The sequence below is a fragment of the Saccopteryx leptura genome, chromosome 5 (assembly GCF_036850995.1).
Source record: "Saccopteryx leptura isolate mSacLep1 chromosome 5, mSacLep1_pri_phased_curated, whole genome shotgun sequence".
NCBI classification, from domain to species: domain Eukaryota; kingdom Metazoa; phylum Chordata; class Mammalia; order Chiroptera; family Emballonuridae; genus Saccopteryx; species Saccopteryx leptura.
Window position 1 is genome coordinate 55119078 of NC_089507.1, and position 10437 is coordinate 55129514.

A 10437-nucleotide genomic window follows, 5' to 3' on the forward strand; every position below is an offset into this window, starting at 1 on the left:
CAGGCTAATGACCTTTGGGCTCAAGCTAGTGACCACGGGGTCATGTCTATGATCCCACACTGAAGCCAGCAACTCTGCGCTCAAGCTAGTGAGCCCATGCTCAAGCTGGATGAGCCTGTGCTTAAGCCAGCAACCTTGGCGTTTAGAAACTGGAACTCTGCATACCAGTTCTACGCTCTATCCAATGTGCCACCACCTGGTCAGGCAACGTGTAGTATTATTCTGCAAGAGTAATATTAAATTTGATCCACTTTTGGCTCAATACCCTATATTGGCTTTCTTTTTCCCTCAAGGTAGAAGTAAAAAAAATTTAGTGGCCCATAGGATGCTATATGATCTAGTGTCCTTAATTTTCTCACTTCTTCTCCTACTCTTCTCCTCTCTTGTTCACTCTGTTTCAGACATACTAACTTTCTTAATGTTCCTCTAACACATCAGGTGTGCTCCTATCTCAGGATCCCTGCAGTTGTTGGTTCCTTTGCCTCGAACACTCTTTTCCTATATATGTACATGGCAGCTACCTTATCTCTTCCAAATCTTTGCTCAACTATCACATTCTCAGTGAGATTTTGTCTTATTTAATATTGCAACCAATCTCTGCTGCCTACACTCCCAATCTCTCTAACTTGCTCTATTTTTTTCTCCATAGTACTATGCACTCTTTAAAGTATTACAAAATTTACTTATTTATTGTACATATATATATTTTTAGATTTTACTTATTCATTTTAGAGAGAGGTGGGGAAAGAGAGAAAGAGAGAGAGAGAGAGAGAGAGAGAGAGAGAGAGAGAAGGAGGGGGGAGCAAGAAGCATCAACTCCCATATGTGCCTTGACCGGGCAAGCGCAGGGTTTTGAACTGGTGACCTCAGCGTTCCAGGTCGACACTTTATCCACTGTGCCACCACAGATCAGGCTATTGTGCTAATATTGTTTGTCTATCTGTGCTAAAATATTAATTCCATGATGGTAAGAATATTTGTTTTTTTCTTAATAGGCAGTCAATATTTGTTGAATGAATGAATGAATGAATTACAGATGGAAAATAAACTGAGAAAGAAATTTCCTCTGTGTCGTATTCAGAATTTGTATTTCTAGAACTCAGTTTAAGACCACATTTGAATATTTACTCATTTATAAATAAATGCCATTTATTTAAAAATAGTAAAATATGGCCCTGTGGTAGAGCATTGACCCCATGTGTGGATGTTACAGGGTTGAGTCTTTGTCAGGGCATTCAAGGGAAGCGATCATTTGCTTCTTCACCCCTCCTCCTCCTCCTCTCTCTCTATCTCCCTTGCTCCCCTCCCACAGCCATGACTCAATTGATTTAAATAAGTTGGCCTTAGGTGCTGAAGATGACTCCATGGCCTTCTCCTCAGGCACTAAAATTAGCTCAGTGGCCAAGCAATGGAGCAACACCCCCAATGGGCAAAGCATTGCCCCATAGGGGGCTTGCCTGGATCCAAGTAGGGCTGCATGCAGAAATCTGTCTCTCTGCCTCCCCTTCTCTTACTTAATTTAAATAATAATAATAAAAATAAAAATAGTAAAATATGTTCTACCAAATTTGGAGAAACATTAGGGCAAATAAAAATAAGTAAGACTATTATTTATGATATGATTATCATAGCTAACCTCTACATAAAAAAAGTTCTTTCTGTTCATCCATAGTTGTTAAAATAAGTTTTGAGTATCTAATATATAGCATGATAACATAATACTGGTAATAGTTGATAACACTATATAGTATAATTGAAATTTGCTAAAAGAGTGAATTGTAAGCATACCTACCAAAAAAGAACAAAAGTAACTGTGTGAGGTGATAGATGTGTTAATTAACTTTTTGCAGGAATCCTTTTGTATATGTTAAATTTGTATATTTGTATAATATATTAAATCATCATGTTATACACTTTAAGTATATTACATTTTATCAATTATACCTCAATAAAGCTGGAAAAATAGTTGCAAATGCTAATAGTTAAAAATAAACAAAAGGAAAAACAGCATGACTTATAATCTTAAAATAATGTGATTAATAAGAATAATAGAATAATTTTATTTTATAGCTACATCATTGATATAAAATAATCATTTACATTACTTATCATAAATATGTCAAAAAAGAAATATCCCAAATTTACTGTAAGCAATTAAACTTTAATACTCTCATGATACTACCTTTGGAAGTTTACTTGTCTTTGCACATGTGATTATTATAATTTGAGAAAAGTGTATACTGGACAGATAAACCTAAAGTTTGATTGATGTTCACTTGAGGATAGCACCTACATTTCTAAGTATTTTTTGTATTTTCCTTCCCCTCAAATCCCTCAACCAGGGCTCATAAAATTCTTTCATTCACAACTAAGAATATTATGCTTTCTATCAGTATATTACTATTTGGAATTTGGAGGGGGTATGGAGAGGCATATAGAAAAATTTGGATGCATAATTGAAGAACAGATTTCCTTACATTTAAGAGAAGAGGAAAAAGAAGGATTGATGTACACCGTCCCCTTCCAACAACTAGCCAAAGCAATGACCTCCATCGGGTGTTCCAAACAGCAGGAATCTGAATAGAAGTCAGTGAGTTTCATGTTGTTTTTATTGTTGTCACATGTCAGAGCCAGTCGCCAGAATTCAGTTCCTTCTCCATTATTTGCTCAGCTGAGAATGACATCCTCTCCTCTGTATCTTCAGGATCTACTCAGCTCCCTCACCCCTTCCCCATCAAATAATCTTCTGCCTGACAGTGGCCAAGGACACTTCTAATGCACACACTCCCAAAAGGGTGAAAAGTTTAGCCATTTTAAGAGGTAATGGTGACTTGAAGTCAAAACTTTTCCTTGATCCAAGGGGGACTAAATAGAATCAGTTTGAAATAGCCTACCCAGCCAGTAAAGCAGAATGAGTCTTTTACATAGAATTTTATATGCTTGGAAATGTTGCTATGACTTTTAGAAAAACATAATTACAAAGTTTTAATCTTCTTAAACATTAACACTTTCAAGAAGTTCAAATATACACACAGAGAGGATTTTTTTCTAGATTTGTATAAAAAGGAGCTGCACTGGCCATAAAAGTTAATGTTTTCATTTTTTCCAAAGTCTCCAATTTAGACATAAACCAATATTTTAAAATTTTTTATATATAAATATAAACAATATATAATATATATATAATATACACATATATACACATATATAACTTATATAAGGGATATAACAATTATATACAATATATGTATGTATGTATATACCCATATACATATGGGTTAATTTATATATATCTAAAAAGAAGTAAATCAAATCAAATATTTTCAGACCATCTGAAGCGCCCCAGAGTTCCAGAGAATATAACTTGAACTTCACTTTTCTGGGTACCAGGTGCTACAAGGATGAATAAGAGATGGTATCTGCCTAATAGAAGCACTTAATCTTACAGGGGCTGTTCAATAAAAAGTACATCAATATAGCTGTTGGTTTGTTTCCAACTAGAGCGAAAACTGCTTTTGCAAAGGGTAAACTTTCCATTTCACTTTTACTCAGTTTCTTTAACATCATTTCTACCATCCTTCAGTGCTTATAGAATGAAAAATATTATGTGCAATGATTGAGATTTAATGTTGAGTTTAAAAACTTCAAAGACGGACATAATTTCTGAAGGATGCTCTTGAAGATTCTCATTCTGCCCAGTTCCTTAAACAAGTGTAACTCAAGATAAATCAGTGTATGGACCAAGCTCAGCAGCAGTTGTTTTTAGAAATAGACTAGAAAAAATTTCTCCTGCCAACTGTATGAGGAGTTACCTAAAATACGTGATTTCAAGCATTATCAAAACTACCTTAGGATTAATATGATGGTGTAAAATTTGCCAGTTCTAAGATTCACAAAAGACTACTTCATATCTTAAGTATTTGATCAATTTTAGTTTTAACTATTTTTAAAATGTTTGTTTAATTTTAGTCTCAATTATTTTTGAATAAATAATACATTAATAGGATTCAGATTCAAATTTTTACAGATACAAAAAGGAATATTTAATGAAAACTACTCATTCTATAATTGTTCCATAGTCATTCAGCTCTTCTCCCAGGAGTCAACCAGCATTACTCTTTTCTAGCATGTCCTTCCAGATTGTTTAATTCAATCTAGATTGTTTCATCATAAATTAGTTGATATTTATATTTTACTTGAAACACCCTTTTTTAAAACTTAAGTGATAGCATATTATACATTCTGTTCTTATTTTATTTTATTATACACTTTGCTTTTTTCCCTAAAGTATATACCTTAAAGAACATTTCATATGTGTTTATAAGGGCTTTTTTCTTTTTTGTACAGGGCATAGTGTTGCACTGAATTGATGCCCTATTACATTTAAATGTGGAAGATCACTTTAAAATCAGTATTAAATCATTCTCATGTGAAATGTTGTTGAAAGAATATGATTTTTACTAAGATACTCTATTATCCCATTGATAGTTGTAAACACATAAAAGACTGAGAGCCACGCCAGGAGAATAGTAATAGGACCACACATGTATTCCTTTGGTTCATGTTCACCTAGTGGCTTTAGAATGACAAATAATATTGGTTATTTTACTTTTATACTCTTTCCTATAAGGCCAGATATTTTAAAATTCCATTGAATATCAAACTTAGAAGTAATTAAAGGTCAGAGAGAAAAAATTATCTTCATGCAAGTGAAAAAAAGAGATTCATATATATATATATATATTTGTGTGTGTGTGTGTGTGTGTGTGTGTGTGTGTGTGAACTCTTGTAGCTTGTCTGGAATGAAATGCCTGTTAAAGAATAAAAATTTAGTAAAGTCAATTTGAAGGTCTAATTGGCTTTATTGAACAATTCATGAATCAGGCAGCATTTTATCTAGTAAGCAGAAAAGTGCTCTGAGAAGCTGTACAGTGTGGCAGACTTTTGTAGGCAGAAACTGGGCATGACAAGAAAATTATTAGTAAAAGAACAGAAAAGATTGTTTTCGAGGTTACCTTCCTTAGGCGAAGGTGAGTGTCTTATCAGGCAGATTGCCTCAACTTCGTTTAGGGGATGAAGAGGGCTCATGTGACATTGGTATTTACCAGACAATTCCAGACTGACTGATTAAAATTATATTCCTGGAGAAGGTTGAAACTACAATTAGGTTTGGGTCATGAGATTTAGCACAAGCGATTCCATTTTGGGCTTCTGCTTTTCTCTTCTTTAACATGTTAAAGGCCTGTTTGAGATAAAGGAGACATGGCACTTTGTTCAGAGTGATGAGAAAATAATGGGAATAAGAGTGGGAAAAATAGAAACAAGGGATGCCTGTATCAGTTTTTTTTTTTGTTTTGTTTTGCTGTTTTTTCCTGTTGCGAGAATGAGCTCTATCTTGGTAAGATGTGACCTCTAATCCCATGGTTAGTATTTCATGACCTGAGCCAATAGGCTTTTGGTAGGAGTGATAAAATTTTGTGGAGAACACATAGTAGACAAATGTGTGTGGGCGAGTTCTCTGGAATAAGGCACATTGTAAACATTCTAGATTACTTTTCCATGTGACATTGGACTTACTGAATAAACTATTGCCAAAGGGACTGTTATCCCCTAATGGTTTGGGCTGCTTGCTCTGTTTGAGACTTTTTCAGAACATCATGTTCCTATCACAAGGGAGTCCAAGAAGGATAGTATGATGTTACTTTCAAGGTTCTATTTCTTTTCATATTTGGAACTAATGTATGAATGATTAGGATTTAGCTTTCCAAATCTGACAAGTGTGTACTTGTTCAGGCTTTACTTCTTTGTAGTACTTTTTAGCTTTTTTTTTCCAGTGTGCCAACATTTAATTCTTCTATTCCACAAGATTCATGTAGTATCTACACAGAGGAGAAAATGCTAAATTTAATGCTCTGTACTTAAAGTAAAGCTCTGTGAGGATCAAATTTGGCTACACTCCAATATAACAGCAGATGAATTCACCAAGTAAAGTTGTCCTGCCCACAACTTCAAATCCATGAGCTGGGCATGTGAACTTACTATACATATCTCTCATTCATTTATGTAAAATGTGATTATAAATTAACAAGACACAGTGTTGTAGATCATATAAATTCTTTTTCTGTTCTTATGCAATGGTGTTAATTTCTGCTCTGTGAGGGCCTCCTCACATTGGCTCAGATGAACATTGTGTAAGGAAATTTTTTTCTAAGGGTTCCAAATGGAAGCAGTAGCAACTGCTTTTTTCTTCTTTTTCAACATTTCAAATCTTCTTACTTTCCTTTTTGGGGATAATAGATCTCAGAGTGACATGAGCCATGTATTCATCCTATTTCCTTTCCTTTTGAATTTCCGTTTTGCTCCTCTATTCTTTCTCTGGAAAGCATCTCCATTCATGCCTAGATAGAATAGAATGTCTCTTCCTCACATTCAGAGTTCTATCTAAAGCCTACAAGAGAAAAAGAAGACAATGTTGGTTGCATCCATTTAATTTTTGACATGTGGATGAACAAGATTAAAGAGTAAATCTTTCTCTTTGAACAAAAATCTCTCAAAATTATTGTCAAAAAATTCTATAATGATAACTGAATCTTTTCTTTGCATTCCTGCTGTAACAGTTTAATCCTCCCCAAGGCATTGAATGGGGAAAGCATATACAAAGAAGTCAAAAACATATTCAAAAAATGTAATTTTGTTAAATATGTATATATTTTCATGTCTATGTCCATTTATCTGCCTCTCTCTTCTTGCATTCAGTAAATTAGCTTTACTCCTTAATATTTGCTTCAGAAATAATTGTGAACTCAAAGGTTCTCTTCTTCCTGTCTCTAGGAGATCCTTATGGATCAGTACTGGTACCCAGGTTTTTATGGATATTTATTCTTTTACCTTCATCTAGCTCATGCCTTCCCTAAATTCACTATATCCTCTTGTCTACTTTGTTTATCCATTAAGCATGTTGGACCTCCAGTCTTTTCATTCCAAGCCTATTATCTCTTTTATATATTTCCTTACCCCAACTGAAACCTGGCTCTCCAGTTCATTGGCAAGCATTTATTAGACACCAATTATGTGTCATCTTCTCTTTTTGGAGATTGAACACTTGAGCTGCAGTTTCAGAGCAGTGGTAAAGATGGAAGTTATTTGGAGAAAATTGAAGAAGGAAGTTGTCAGCTAATTGGTCATGTAGGGCCCAAAGCTATGACACACCTTGTTTTTGGTAGGATCTCACCACAAAATCAATTGAAAATTCCAGTTAAGAACTGAGATCTGACCCTGGCCGGCTAGCTCGGTTGGTTGACCCAAAGCATAGAGGTTGCTGGTTCAATCCTCGGTGAGGGCACATACAGAAACAGATCGACGTTCCTGTCTTTCTCTCTCTTTCCCTTCCTCTCTCTGTGCTAAAATCAATCAATAAAGAAATTAAAAAAGAACTGAGCTCTGTATGTTGTTTGTGCGCCTTGCAGGGGTGGGAAGCCTCAGGGCTTCCTGCTTTTGCATGTTGTTGTTCTTGGGAAGCCTGCCTCAGCTCCTGCACAGGATCCTGGGCTCCAGGACTCCCTTGCCACAGCGGGGGAGGCTTGCAGAAGAGCCCCAGGCTTCCAGACGCTCCCCTGATTGGCTGGGACTATTTTTTTTTAATTGAGGGAATTATAAAATTTATAAATATTTCTAGATTTTAAAAGAATTTCTCCTTAGTTGTCCTGATGAAAGAGGATTTATCCTCTTTGCTCTGATGGAGTATCAATCAGCTAGAAACAAGAGTTAGAAAATCAACTGTCTACCAAGACCAGGCAGCTGTGACACAAATGTGTGAATTAGGTGTAAACTATTGTGAGTGACTCCCTTTATTAAACTGAACAGGGTGCACCACCCAATAACTTGCAAGTTAAAAATGCTTTTAAAACACTCTTTACTGCAAGGTACACAAATTGAATACAAGTGAACGACATGGAATCATCTGTTTTAAAGAAGCTTATGTTAACTTGAGAAGGACCTCCCACTGAGTTTCTGTTGTTGTCATATTATGTGCTAGTTATACAACTTGCCTTATATCAAAATGAACGTACAAATTGAACCTCAGATTTTATATTATATATTTTGCTCATAATTGAGTTAAAAGTTTGGAAATTAAAAAACAATAAGTGTAGTTCACTGAATTGTCAATATGATTGGCCACAGTGTTATCCTAGGACCTGGAATAGGTCAATTTTTGCATTGTTAGTACTAGAATTTATTCTAATCTTCACACACTTATACACAAGTGTCAAGCAGTAAAAAGCTTAGAAAAAAAGCAAAAGCTAATGAGTTTAAAACCTCAATATAAAACAAATGAATACTGTCAGAATTTAACATGGCTGTTTATTTTCTCATTAGTATTTTCATTCCAAGACATAGTACTTATAGGCCAATAATAGAATTAAAGTTCTGAACATTACTTTCAATGCTTATGGGAAATTAATTTTATTTATTTAATTAAATGATTTAAACTTTGTTACAGACTAAAACCCAACACCAAGAAGGTAAACAATTCAATTAAAAAATTGGCAATGGAGCCCTGGCTGGTTGGCTCAGTGGTAGAGTGTTGGCCTGTTGTGTGGAAGTCCTGGGTTCGATTCCCAGCCAGGGCACAGAGAAGTGCCCATCTGCTTCTCCACCCCTCCCCCTCTCCTTCCTCTCTGTCTCTCTCTTCCCCTCCCGCAGCCAAGGCTCCATTGGAGCAAAGTTGCCCCAGGCACTGAGGACGGCTCCATGGCCTCTGCCTCAGGTGCTAGAATGGCTTCAGCCGAAACGGAGCAATATCCCAGATGAGTAGATCATCATCCCCTGGTGGGCTTGCCGGGTGGATCCCAGTTGGGCACATGTAGGAATCTGACTGCCTCTCTGCTTTCAACTTTGAGAAAAAAAATGGGCAAAGGAACTGAATAGACATTTCTCCAAAGAGGACATTTAGATGGCCAATAGGCATATAAAAAAATGTTCAACATCACTAATCATCAGAGAAATGCAAATCAACACACATTAAGTGCTGGCGAGGATATGGATAAAAGGTATTCCTCCTGCACTGCTGGTGGGAATGCAGACTGGTGCAGCCACTGTGGAAAACAGAGTGGAGATTCCTCAAAAAATTAAAAATGGATCTGCCTATTTTACTTTTAGGAATATATCCTAAGAATACCAAATCACTGATTCAAAAGAAGACATGCACCCCCATGTTTATTGCAGCAATGTTTACAAAAGCCAAGGTCTGTAAACAGCCCAAGTGTCCATAGGTGGATAAGTAGATTAAAAAGCAGTGGTATGTATACACAATAGAATAATACGTGACAGTGAAAAAGAAGGAAATCTTACCTTTTGCAATGGCATGGATGGATCTGGAGATTATTATACTAAGTGAAATAAGCCAGACAGAGAAAGACAAATATCATATGATCTCACTTATATGTGGAATCTAATGAACAAAGTAAATTGAGGAATGGAATAAAGGCAGAGGTGGAGTCACAGGGAGCAGAGAGACAGCTGTCAGAAAGAAGAGGGATAAGGGGATGGGATCAGAGAAGGTGAAGGTTTTAGTGAAATTATATACACAAAATAGACAGATACAGATAACAGGACAGGAAATCCCAGCGGGAAGGGGAGGAGGGAGTTAGACAGAGTGGGGCAAAGGAATAATGGGGGACATGGAACGGGGGTTGAGGGAGTTATATCAAGTGGGACACTTGAATCCATGTTAACACAATAAATTAAAATTATTTAAAAAATGATCTTTTTGTAAAGTAAATAAAAATAAAAACTACCCATCAGAAAAGACAAGAAAAAAACAAGCTTTATTATAGAATTAAGTATGGCTTTAGTTTATAAAGGGTTCACATTTTTTCTTATAAAAACATGATGATGATATTTTCATGAACTTTAATTAAAAAATAGAATAGAATTGCACTGTCAGCTATTTGCTTATAAATTCCTCTGTATTTCAATAAAGAATTTTTAAAACAAAAGATAAAGTTTTATAATATTTATATTATCATAAGATATTTTAATATTAATTTCCAATAGATATAATTCCAACCTTGTAGGATCATTGTCTTGAAGAATAACACAGAAGGGGAGAGACATCTTTTCATATACAGCATATGTGAAAGGAAAGTTAGAAAATAACAAGTTTCACCCCCACTCTCCAGCCCAGGGATTATTAGATTTGGTTTGTACTGTCCCATTCAATTCCTTACCAGTGTAATTTTCCATTTGTAGGGGACAACACTCATTAAACAGCATGTGTGTATATCCAAATGTTTGTTTAACTTAAAGGGATACATTATCTCCAAGTTTTCCAAACAAAAATAGTTCAAAGTTCTATGACCAGTGGCATGTAAACTGAAGCAATCAGTGCAAGCCTGGTGATGCTCTGTTAAAATTTCAAAGGTTTCCATGCGTGGG

The 10437-nt window shown here is 35.4% G+C and overlaps 1 non-coding gene across 1 annotated transcript; it reads left to right on the plus strand.

Annotated features, from left to right (window-relative positions):
* The first annotated feature begins 8554 nt into the window (after window positions 1-8554).
* Window positions 8555-8630, plus strand: TRNAN-GUU (transfer RNA asparagine (anticodon GUU)). Its single transcript has one exon. It is a non-coding gene; the product is annotated as a tRNA-Asn (tRNA).
* The last annotated feature ends 1807 nt before the right edge of the window (window positions 8631-10437 follow it).